Source organism: Ischnura elegans, chromosome 7 (genome assembly GCF_921293095.1).
Source record: "Ischnura elegans chromosome 7, ioIscEleg1.1, whole genome shotgun sequence".
Lineage (NCBI taxonomy): Eukaryota > Metazoa > Arthropoda > Insecta > Odonata > Coenagrionidae > Ischnura > Ischnura elegans.
The window spans coordinates 98,897,154-98,908,536 of NC_060252.1; the positions used below are offsets into that span (position 1 = coordinate 98,897,154).

At 37.3% G+C, this 11,383-nt stretch overlaps 1 long non-coding RNA gene and 1 other non-coding gene across 2 annotated transcripts; both read right to left on the minus strand.

Annotated features, from left to right (window-relative positions):
* Positions 1 to 4,205: 4,205 nt before the first annotated feature.
* Trnae-cuc lies at positions 4,206 to 4,277 on the minus strand. The gene has a single exon. It is a non-coding gene; the product is annotated as a tRNA-Glu (tRNA).
* Positions 4,278 to 6,183: 1,906 nt separating this feature from the next.
* Positions 6,184 to 10,901, minus strand: LOC124162437. The gene is made up of 3 exons (XR_006865561.1): positions 10,631 to 10,901; positions 8,206 to 8,331; positions 6,184 to 7,874 (listed from the first exon to the last, which is right to left on the minus strand). It is a non-coding gene; the product is annotated as an uncharacterized LOC124162437 (long non-coding RNA).
* Positions 10,902 to 11,383: the final 482 nt, after the last annotated feature.

The window sequence follows — 11,383 nt, forward strand, 5'->3', positions numbered from 1 at the left end:
ATTAGTCACCAGGAGACCAAAGTTATACGGATCTATAAAGCATCGCGAGTCAGGAATGTGAGTCTCACGATATTACGTAAGTACATCTACATCTACGTAATACCCTGTGAACTACCTCCAGGGTGTTTGGCAGGGGGTGATCAATCACCAGCATGCAATTGGACTCCCACATGCACACCACACAGTCCAAAAAACGTCACGCATAATAACAAATTATACTACCGTAGGCTGTTGGAAATAAAAATGAAATTAAGAAACATTCATTAAGTTTTACATAGGTTAGTAGGCTACACTACAAGTCATCTAATCTACTAATGAGTTTTATCGCTGCCGTTATAATCTCTTATTGATCGTGGAAAAAAAGACATTCTGAATTTGTCTGTTCTATAGTCTATCTCTCCTATTTTATTTATATGATCTGATCCTCCGTAGTATGTTGGCGTCCGTAAGATATGGTTAACTTCGTTAGAAAAGACACTGCTCTTGAATTTATCTAAAAAGTTTAGTCTATTTTTCAATCTACGGTATGACAGAGGTTATTAGTGGGTGGGCAAAAACTGGAGCAGGTAGAGCAACTGAACTATTGGAGAATCACATTAGAGGAAATCGGATACAACAGTAAGGACATCTGGAAGACAATTGAGTGAGATATGTGTTCATGAACTCTATGGTATTAAATTAATAGCATAAACCCATCCCTCCTTCTTTACTCCTTCCTCTTCGGATTTCCTCTCTCCTTAACCCCTTAGATTTACCCTCTCGTCATCCCCAGACTCTTGACCACTTCACATTATCTCTTTAAATATGTCTTCACCCGATGCCCAAACTTTCTCAAACAACTCCTTGACCCATTCTGGAAGAGTGGGCAACCGAAGTTTCCGCATAATCCCTCAATAGAGTCCCGAAAACAGACGTTCTCCCGCCCCTTCCCTTTTTCTCCCGCGCGGAATTCCCCGACTTGCTCCCTCATTTGAGAGGCCAGTGACCTATCCTTCTCTTTCCCTCCATTCCCTCTTTCCTAGAATTTTTATAGATAAATTTTCTTCAGTGGTTCTTCCTCTCCAACTTCCTCTCTTCACCTTGGCGTGAGTGAGATTTAAGATCCGAAACTATATTCCACTATATATGTACGAAACTATCGTGCCTTTTCGGATCGGCAGTTTTTTCCTTAAAGTGCCATTTCGGATTTGAGAAAGTTTCGTGCCATCCTATTTGGTGCAATTTCGGTTTCTTGCCTTTTCGGTTTAGTGCCTTAAAGTGACAGCGGTCCGAAACTATCAAAATTTCGTGCTTTAAAGTACTTTTTAATAAGATGTATTTATTCGGGCGAGGTTGAGATGAAAAAGTCCCCTCCTCCAACTAACCCCTCGATAGCGTCAATGCAAACACATGGATTTTTTGTATCGGATCACATCCCTGGTATTAATATCAGAGTATTTTTCCGGTTAAGGTACGTTTTCATGGGTCCATGAAATACTTGAACACCCCTTCCGCCCTCCTCTGATATTCGGACTTCTCTTTTTGATTCACAATGTGGCATACTACCTTTCACTCTGTCTAATAATCCCATTCTCGAACTTCCCCTTTCCCGCTTAACTAAACCCGTTCCCTTAAGCAGTGCTGTTAAGGATGTGTGATGAATATTTTATTAGTGATTTATCAAGAAGACAAACGTTTATTTTATCTGTAATCAAAATTTATCAATGCTAAGCGAAGTAATTCCATAAAAACAAGAAAAAATGTGGATATTAAGGAGATAATGCGTCTCTATAATGAATAGCATAACGTTTCTAAGCCTTATTCATCGCACGCGCAGCAAAAACGTGGAATTCCCACATAAAGTCTAAAGAGTTTCCGTTGAGCATCAATTGAAATGATTCAGAGCCGGGGCCGCCAACTCTTTGAGGGAGCCCAAAGTTGGGATGATTTTCCTGAATATGAAGAAGTGGGTCGCACTATAAAAGTAAGACATTTTCCCGGAATGCTGGAACGGTGGAGATATGCCTGCAATTGACTTAAACTGGAGCAGGCGACAACCATATTATTGCTTCAGACAGTGACGGGTCGGCTGCGCTCGCCGAATAGGTTTTGAACAAAATTCACTAACTCTTGGTTTACTTTGTGGTATTCCATTATAAGTTTTTCCTGGATACACACAATTACTTATACCACTTATTTTTTTATCAGAGCGCGACCCGGGTTTCAATGAATTATCATCATCTTCAGGCGCTAATTATAATATTTTTTAAAATCTTATTATTACCTAGTTACTAGATGAATTTTAAAACGGACGCCAGAATAGGGGAAAAGGATGGATAGAGATATTCATTTATAAGAGTCTTGACTTTCAATAATTTTTAAAATTTCTTACTGTTCCCTAGAGTCCACTTCACGGCGGTCATTGCAAAATTTTAAAATATTCATTTGAAAATCGCTTCTATGGCAGTTGCATATTAAGTTTAGCAAAATTACTTTTTTCATCTTTTTTCCCGGGTCGCGCTCTGATAAAAAAGTAAGTGGTATAAGTAATTGTGTATATCCAGGAAAAACTTTGAATAGGTTTTGTTTTTATTGAACTGAATTATTTTACTGAACCGACTAGTCGCTCTTGTCGCGGACACGAGAGTGGCGCAAACCCGGCCTACTGAGAGGTCGGCCAGCCCAGCTACGTGGCCGGAGGTGGTCTTACCTACTAGCGGTAGTAGGGGATCGGGTTGTTATGGTGGCTAGAGGTTTGGCTCCCCATCCCGTGGGGTCGAGTTCATATCCCGGAGGTGGCAGAGAATTTTCATGGACTGCCCGATCCCTGCTTGAATGTTATGAGGGGGACATAACAAGTGCAACACTCCGTCCGTCAGATGGGACGAGGTCCCCTTGGCGTCTTTCGTTAAGAGTAAGCAAAAATCGACGCCGGGTTTCTTTCCACCCTTCCTTCCATACCCTTCCCTCATGGTGCAAATGACCTCAGCTTTTGATCGCATACTCCAAATGCACTAAGTGTGGTTTCACCTTCAATTTGGTGCTCTGAAAGTGAGTATTTTCCATAGTTTTTCTGTTTTTACCATTCCTGAATTATTTGTCGCTCCCCTTCCTTCACAGCCATATTTATTTAATTCCTCCTCTTCTATATCCCGATTCCCGTTGATGAATGGGGTGATTTACGCTTACAATGAGTGCATTATCGGCACCGAGAATTCAGAGTTTCGCTGGATCTTTCTTTTTCTCATCTTCCCTCTTCCGCGAGCGAACTGAAGGATTTCTCCCTCACACTACTCGCAATGGCGCCCAATATTCCTTTTTATTTTTTCCCGTAGAGAATACCCCAATGCGGATACTCTTCGTTGAACAAATATACCTAATAGAAATCCACATTTTTTATTTAGTGTCAATTTTCAAATAAGTTTTGTAAAGAGATAAATTTATAAATGGACTAACAATAAAAGCCACGAAAGCCGAGCCCCCGAGTAAGGTACTACAGTACCAAAAGGATGGTTTAAAGCCATTTTTGCCATTCTATTATTTCTCTATTTGATGTATAATGAAACCACTTTGAGCTTTACATATTTCGCATCTACACAGATGAGCTGAATTATTTAAATGTAACATTTTCTGCAAGCAATATATGTCACGAAAGCAGGAAGTTCTTTGAAAAGGTATCGTATCAATTCCTTCAACATTTGACGAGTGAACTAAAAGTGCAATTAAAGCAGGTATGATGAAAAAGTTTTGAGAGTTTGAATGAATATGGATACCGCATTAACAGTCGTAAAAATCATTCTCTGAAACCTCATTCAAGCAAACGCCTGGGTGTATATCAGGGGCTGAGCCGTCAAAACTCAGAAATTTCAGCAGACATAATGTACTGCGTAAAATAAAATAAATTGCACAAAGGAGCATAAAAGTTTTGGTAAAGCTCCACCCAGCATGCAGTGCTAATGTTCTTTATACTGCTTCAGACACAACTACACAAGCTTCAATGTGGTGTACATTGGCTTCAACCCAGAAAACTCTGTTGAATCTGATATATAAAATCATCAAAACTAGGAAGCTTCAGCGGACACATTATAAAATAAAATGTATTGCATAAAAGAGCATAAAAGTTTTACAACAGACAAGCAACAATTTTATACGCTAATCTCAACTGATCGAGCAAGCTTAAACCTAAAACATTCACTCGGATTCACTGATGCCTCAGTCAAAAAATATTCCGGTACCGGGAATCGAACCCGGGCCTCCCGGGTGAGAGCCGGGTATCCTAACCACTAGACAATACCGGAGATGGAGATGCACCTCTGAATTATAATTTAAAGACCGTATGAAACAAACAATGTTAGAGATAGATTAATTGGAAACAATAACCGACTGATATCACGGTAGCCTATTGAGTGGAGGATATGGGGCGTATCAATGGTCATTAGCGAATCCTTCGAAAACCCGTAAATAAATCTATTAGTAGGAGGTGGCCCAGGATTAGGTCTTCACTGTCTACCCTAGTCTTCGCAAACCAAAGGGATTGTAGCAATAAGTTAATTGGAAGAAGATAGCGGACGAAATATCCGGTCTTAGCCTCATTCCAGAGTTCTTCAGCAGCACATAAAACAGGCAACCTTGTGCGCTGTCACCCGCACTGACAAATGATGTTTACACCGGCGATGAAATTCATTATGAGTAATAAGTACATGATGGAATTAATCATAACAAATGAATCGTTTGTCTCAGCAAGGATTCGTACCCAGACTTCCCAATTGCCGATCAGGTATACTACGAGTTACACCACAATGCCTTCTCCTCCAAGGATATGAAATAAAATACTTTGCCCTTTCTTCATTAATATTTATTTATAAAAAGGTCAACATGTATTACTGCACAGCAACATCGTCAGGACTCTATAGGTAAAACGCGTTGACTCCATTTTCAATAAATGTTAATTGTTATTATAATTATTATTATTACATATTGCTGCAAGTAGGCTATTGCCCATACAGCACAAGCAGTGCGAAACCCGTGTAAAATCGTGATAAAACACGGGTAAAAACTCGTGTATATCCCGTTTCTACTCGTGTAGGACTGGTGTAATTGCGGTGTATTTCCGGTACTATGTCCGCTATTTCTGGTGTATACACGAGTATTATCCGTATATTATTCCTCAGGTCCCACGTAGTACCACGATGCCCGAGGGCGACGCCACCGTCGCAACATTGAGTTACTTTCAAATATGGCCGCTAGATGGCAGTACTATCGCTGCAGCCAAATCGATTGGTCGATTATATCGAGCTATCGTCGCTCTTGGCGATGTATATCGACTCATCGATAGGTCGCTCTTGACAATTACTCGAACCTGAACGATTAGGATGAAAAAATAAACATTGCTATTCCACAGATCAAAAAATTAAACTTTGCAATTACACTGATTTCTGTGGAATTACAAAGTTTAATTTTTTATCTGTGGAATAACAAAGTTCAATTTTTTCATCCAAAATGTAAATTCCATGAAGTATCTTTAGGGTGAACTTTATAACCTAATAATATATTCTGTTGAAAGAAAAAGTTTAATTTTTCACCCAAAAAGATTGTTAAATTCAATGAACTATCACCAGAAACCACCTATGACCCCAAATGCATAAAAAGCGGAAGCTTGTAGTTTACCAGTGAGTACATTAAAGTGGTGCATTTCGAAGGCTGTACCACAATGTTTTTTCATTGAAAGAAGTTCCTTCAGCATTCCTGTAAACAAACGTGACAAGGTGATCCTCTCAAAATGCACCATTTAATGTGATCTGGTGTTTAATACAACGAAAGCAAGTAGTAGAATTCACAATCAATTCAACCCCCTAAACTTACAATTAGAAGTCAACTAAAATTATCCTGGATCTATAAGTTCCTATAGATCTAGACCCTATAGACACTTACTTCCCCCGAACTATTAAATTAATATCCCAAGTGGTTGATTTTGCTCCCCAGGGGGCAAACAATGCATACTTACCCAACTCCCCTTGGTTGCCACTGGCGTCTGACATCTCATGGATGAGGAATGCTTACCAATCCTAAGCATGAGGACTTACACAGAAAAACTCACCCATTAATGATGGTGATCACTGAAGAAGCCCACCTAATGCTAGGTGACTTATTTCAACCAAGTAAATGGGAAAACCTTTCAAATGCAGATTAAAAATTTAATGACACTTCAATTTAAGAAAACATTTATTTGGACACTATTAGGTGAATGGCGGAATACAAAACAAAGCATACAAAATACAGAATAAACAAAGCATACATGAGACTTCATTCGCATCCCCAGCAATCAAGAGACTTAAAATCCCTAGTGAATTACAGTCTGTCTGTGAAACTTCATTGTGGAATGAACCACTCACTATCAAATACTCAGTAGCATCTACAATCACAAAAAGGGCTTCATTAATAGGAAAAACCATACTCGTGATCCCATACCATCAAATACAGAAAGAACAATCAAAAGAATTTAACTTTTATGTAAACACGAGAACCATACTATCACCTGCAGAGACAAAGGAAACAGTTTGGTTATATAAGTGTGAAAAGAGTGCCATGACAATGTCAGCAATTCAATGAGGATAATGATTGTGAATCTTTAATATATGTACTAGAGACAAATGAAACAAGAGCTCAACAATTGTTACTTCCCACTGACAGGTAGAAAAAAACACGATTTTATCAAATAGTGCAAACATTCCACAGAGTTTTATCAATATTAACCCTTCATCATTACGGTTATTTGGCCTCCTTAAGATATAAAAGATTACTAATCCAGAGAGACTAAATCTACTAATGCTCTGATAACAGATAGGCAAATGAAGAACTCTCCGCAGATTGGCTCAAAAATTTCATGGATAACAAAAATCAACTATGAAAGTTCATGTGTAATTGATTATGGACAACCATAGAAGTCAAATCTCTCTTGATAGCTATGAATTCCATAGAGGTAATCATGTTCATGTTGTCTTTATACCCCTGCATAATCACAGCCTTTGGATTTTTTTATGATTCTCTCAAGAAAGTGTTTAATTTACAGTGGGACAGGCCCTTATGGATTAATGACCTCCAGAAGATTTCAGGAAACGACATAACTTTGACCCAGAAAAAACTTTCATCCTTGTTGCGACATTCATGAAGCGTATATTAAGATCCCAACAATGCAAAATGGTGTTTCAGGATTCAGTGTAGCAGAAATCTTTCCCTTTATACCGGAAGAGTTCAATGACGTGGACTTCATCTTTGAAAAAGCTATTCAAACACAAATCATCATTGACCCAGAGAATGTTGACGAATCAATGAATGACGAAACTGATCACAAACACTATGATGCTGTCAATGAGCAGCCAGCAAACCTTAATAAGACATGTGTTGAAACTTCGAATCTTTATGGGTATAACCCAAAGGATATTGCTTAAAAAAATTGAATCCAAGAAAACAGCCAGCTTAAATTTATCAGAGCTGTACGAAAATCCTGTTGGTGGTACTTCACGACCTAATTCGACACCCAAGTCAGTCCCGGAACCTACTCAAGCCCATCTCATTTCAAAGAAACCCTAGAATTGACATATCCTCCGCAAAAACCACACAGTGACTGAAAATAAAATCTAAGAAGGGACAGAAAGCAACACTTAATAATTAGGACTTCTACTCCTATGAAATTGGTATCAAAGTGAGTATAGAGGAATACATGCAGGTAAACAAAATTGTTATTAATTTTCAAGTACTTCAATGAAAAATGTAACTAAATATGTAAAAAATCATAAATTTAAATATGTCTTAAGGAGTCAAAATTGTTCTGGTCTACCATACCATGCTAACATGATTTTATCTTCGTACTAGCACTCATCAATGTCGAATCATTCCTGAAAAAAATTAAAATCATTATTATTGTTGAAGTAGCAAAGCTATCAATCACTTCATCTATGTGCTAATACCTCTTAATGCAGAAGCAATACTTATAGCATATGAACTATCTTTTTCATATACAATGACGAATGACATTGCAAAGCCTACAACTAGTAAGCGCTCCAACAAAGATGCCATGATGAACGCAACAAAAATTTAGAAAATATGGAACCTGGTGCAAACTGGTCTAACAAACAATTTTATACTACCATATTTAGGCATCATGTGAAACTAAGTGCCAACATTTTTCCCTCCCTGAGATATAACTTTTGAATAAGTATTTGGTACCTGTATTCCACATCACGCCACAGAGTATGGTCTATACCCTTTTCACCAGACTCCTTCCTACGGCCAGCTTTGAATGTTTATCCTCCTCCATCAAACGACCATAACCAATGTTTCCTATGGAGCTTCCTAGATTTATAAATGCAAAGGACACATTAAAACATTTTTATGATTGTATGGTCTCAAAATTATTTCTTTACACCATGCACCATGTCATGCCATCACTTAGATAAATATTCACAAGAGAAAACGAGACACAGTGATATATATAAGAAATGGTATTTTAGTATCTCAGTATAGTTTTTATTAAAAATATGAGGAGCACGTCTAGTACCACACCAATTAAAAAAGTACAGTCATTTGCAGCATGGCTGATGTCTCTGCCTACATATAATATTGAAATCTAACCAACTCTTAAATATATATGAACTGAAATATGTCCTAATCATCAGGAAACAATCCTCTTGCCGTGAACTTTTTATCTTTAACAGAGCAGAAGACTCTAGAGTATGCCGTGACCTTTGCTGGCTCTTGAGTGAGCATGCCTCAGAAAATACTTTTTCATTATACCAGCCTCAGTCTTGCCTCCAATCCTATTCATAGTATTCTCATGTGGATGAGACTAAGTTACAAGTAGTGAGTCCATCTCCACCCACCCTTCTCTACAATGAGTACACTTGAGTGTTGAATTAATTTGATGATATTTTTACTAAATCTATACTCAAGAAAAAGATAAATGCAAAAAAAGTGTATATTGACAGAGGGCAACATTTTGATATACCACACAGTTACATTATTTTATTTATATTTCTTAGAACTTGAGGAAGAAGAATGAGAAAGATCAAATTTATTACAACATAAATTGCACTGTTTTGGTGTAGTTGGATGGCAGGTAATAATGGACACAAAAATGGGGCGAAATATTTGTATTGATGTTTGGAACTCTAAAAGTTATAAAATACAAATCAGTGAATTTGATCTCATCCAACAATATGCCATTTAAGTTGAACATTCCAACTTGTCTTCTACGATTTGAGGGAGCTTGCAAATTCAATTAATGCACATATATATAGCATCCTGGGTCTTTATGCAGTATTTTCTCAATATTGTAATCAAGTAATTTACGATACTTATTTTGGATCCATTCAAGGGTGTGGGATCCATTCAATGTGTGAATGAAAATGCGGGTTAAAAATCATAAAACCATACTCCAAGACAACTTACCAAGATAACAGAGCAGTGAAATGCAAATGAAGACCATGAAGTAGACTGATTAAGATTTACACCCACGGTATATTAATGAGCCATTTACATCCCTCCAATACACAGGCATCATATTACTCTGGTGAAATTCAATAAACGCGAAAATTATTCTAGACTATGAAGGCAAGGAAAGAGCAAATTTGAGATTTTAAAATTTTCCGAATTGAAAACATTTAGAGCGTAAGGGATGGTAAAAAAAATGCTGGCACGAGATTGTAAATAAAAAAATAATTAACACCTTTCTATCAGGATTATTTTCGAGTGTTACTGCGAAATTAACGAAATATAATTAGCTTATATTATAACATATATCACCGTAACAAATTATAATTACAGCAACGAAAAAAGCTTTCATTTTTTAACCATTCACGAGCATACTAACCGCGACGTTAAAGCATCGTGGCAATATGCTACACACTAGCACTCATATACTTGATTCTCCGAAATATCAATTGAAAAATCCGGACCAAATAGCCCAATAAAATCACCAATTGACGCCCAAAAATATAACACAAATAAATCTCCCGGCAAACATATGAATTGCGTCGAATAACGGCTCTATTTGTGGTAATTAAACCACACGGATGAGCAATGATGAATTAAGAGCCAATAAAAACTCAGTGGATGAAACAGTAGAATAATATATATTTTCGCAATGGCTAAGAAAAGGGAAGGCTGACAATGAACCTTCGGCCATTTTCATGACGCCACGACCTCAGGGAAAGCAACACATTTGTAAAGTTAACTACGGATGACAAATAAATGTGAATCGAAATCAAAGCAAATTGAAACCATAGAATCAGCCAAGAACCTTATCATAGTTACATAAAGGGTACTTGGAATTTTGACGCTCAAAGATTTATGAAAAATATACCTATCACCGGACGAAGATAGCGTCGAAGTAGAACCGAAGACGAATACCGCCGAATCCCAGCTGTATTTGAAGTATTTATATCACACAGATGAGAAATGATAAATTAAGATCCAATAAAAATCCCAAGGATAACAGAATAGAATATGAATACATAATAGAACTACATATGCGCTATTACCTAATGGCGTCCTTCGGCCATTTTCATGACATCACGAACCTCATGGTAAAGGTCACATTTATAAGATTACGTATGGCAAACAAATGTAAGTCGCATAAAAATTGATAACTCACCTCTTTATGAAAGCAGCAAGGAGCAGTAGACGGCAGAGGTTGCAATATTAGCGCGTTGTGGTACCTGAGGTTTTATCGTTGCATCTTGCGTCCTTGGTCCTTGTCCTTGTGTTTATCCAGCGACACGGAGCGCCACACACGGTGCTAACAAGAACTCATAGTCCAACATGTCTGCTACCATCAGCATCACGAAATATCAGAAATATCACGAAAAACATTATCTTCTTTTATTGTAAAAAGAATTATTCGCCAATATTAAATACGCTCATCAATTTACATATGAAACAGTATTTATCAAGGTGGCAATTTTTGAAAGGACGATCCAGTCATTTGATCAAGTCACGGACGTATTTAAATAAATATATTTTTTAAATTATACATTTGCCTATCTGGAAGTACGCAAGCAATTTAAAAAACATAAAAATTATGGCAGGAATAGATTTCATACCGAAAGTATAGCAAAATGTGCGTTTAAATGCAGAATACTTCTATACACGGGCTTTATTATGATAATATCCGAGTTTTATTTTTACACCGCATTTACACCAAAAAAACACGTGTAAATAATTTCTCGGTGCTGTCTGGGTGCTTGGTGGCAACATTCTAATATCATACAACTAACAATGAAAGTTGACCCTAATAACCCAATTTCAAACTCTCCTTCATAAATCACCAAGTAATTAACCAAAAAATGATGTACTACACTTATTCCTAAAAAGTTCGCATTTGAGGGGAAGATCGTAAAGCTAACTT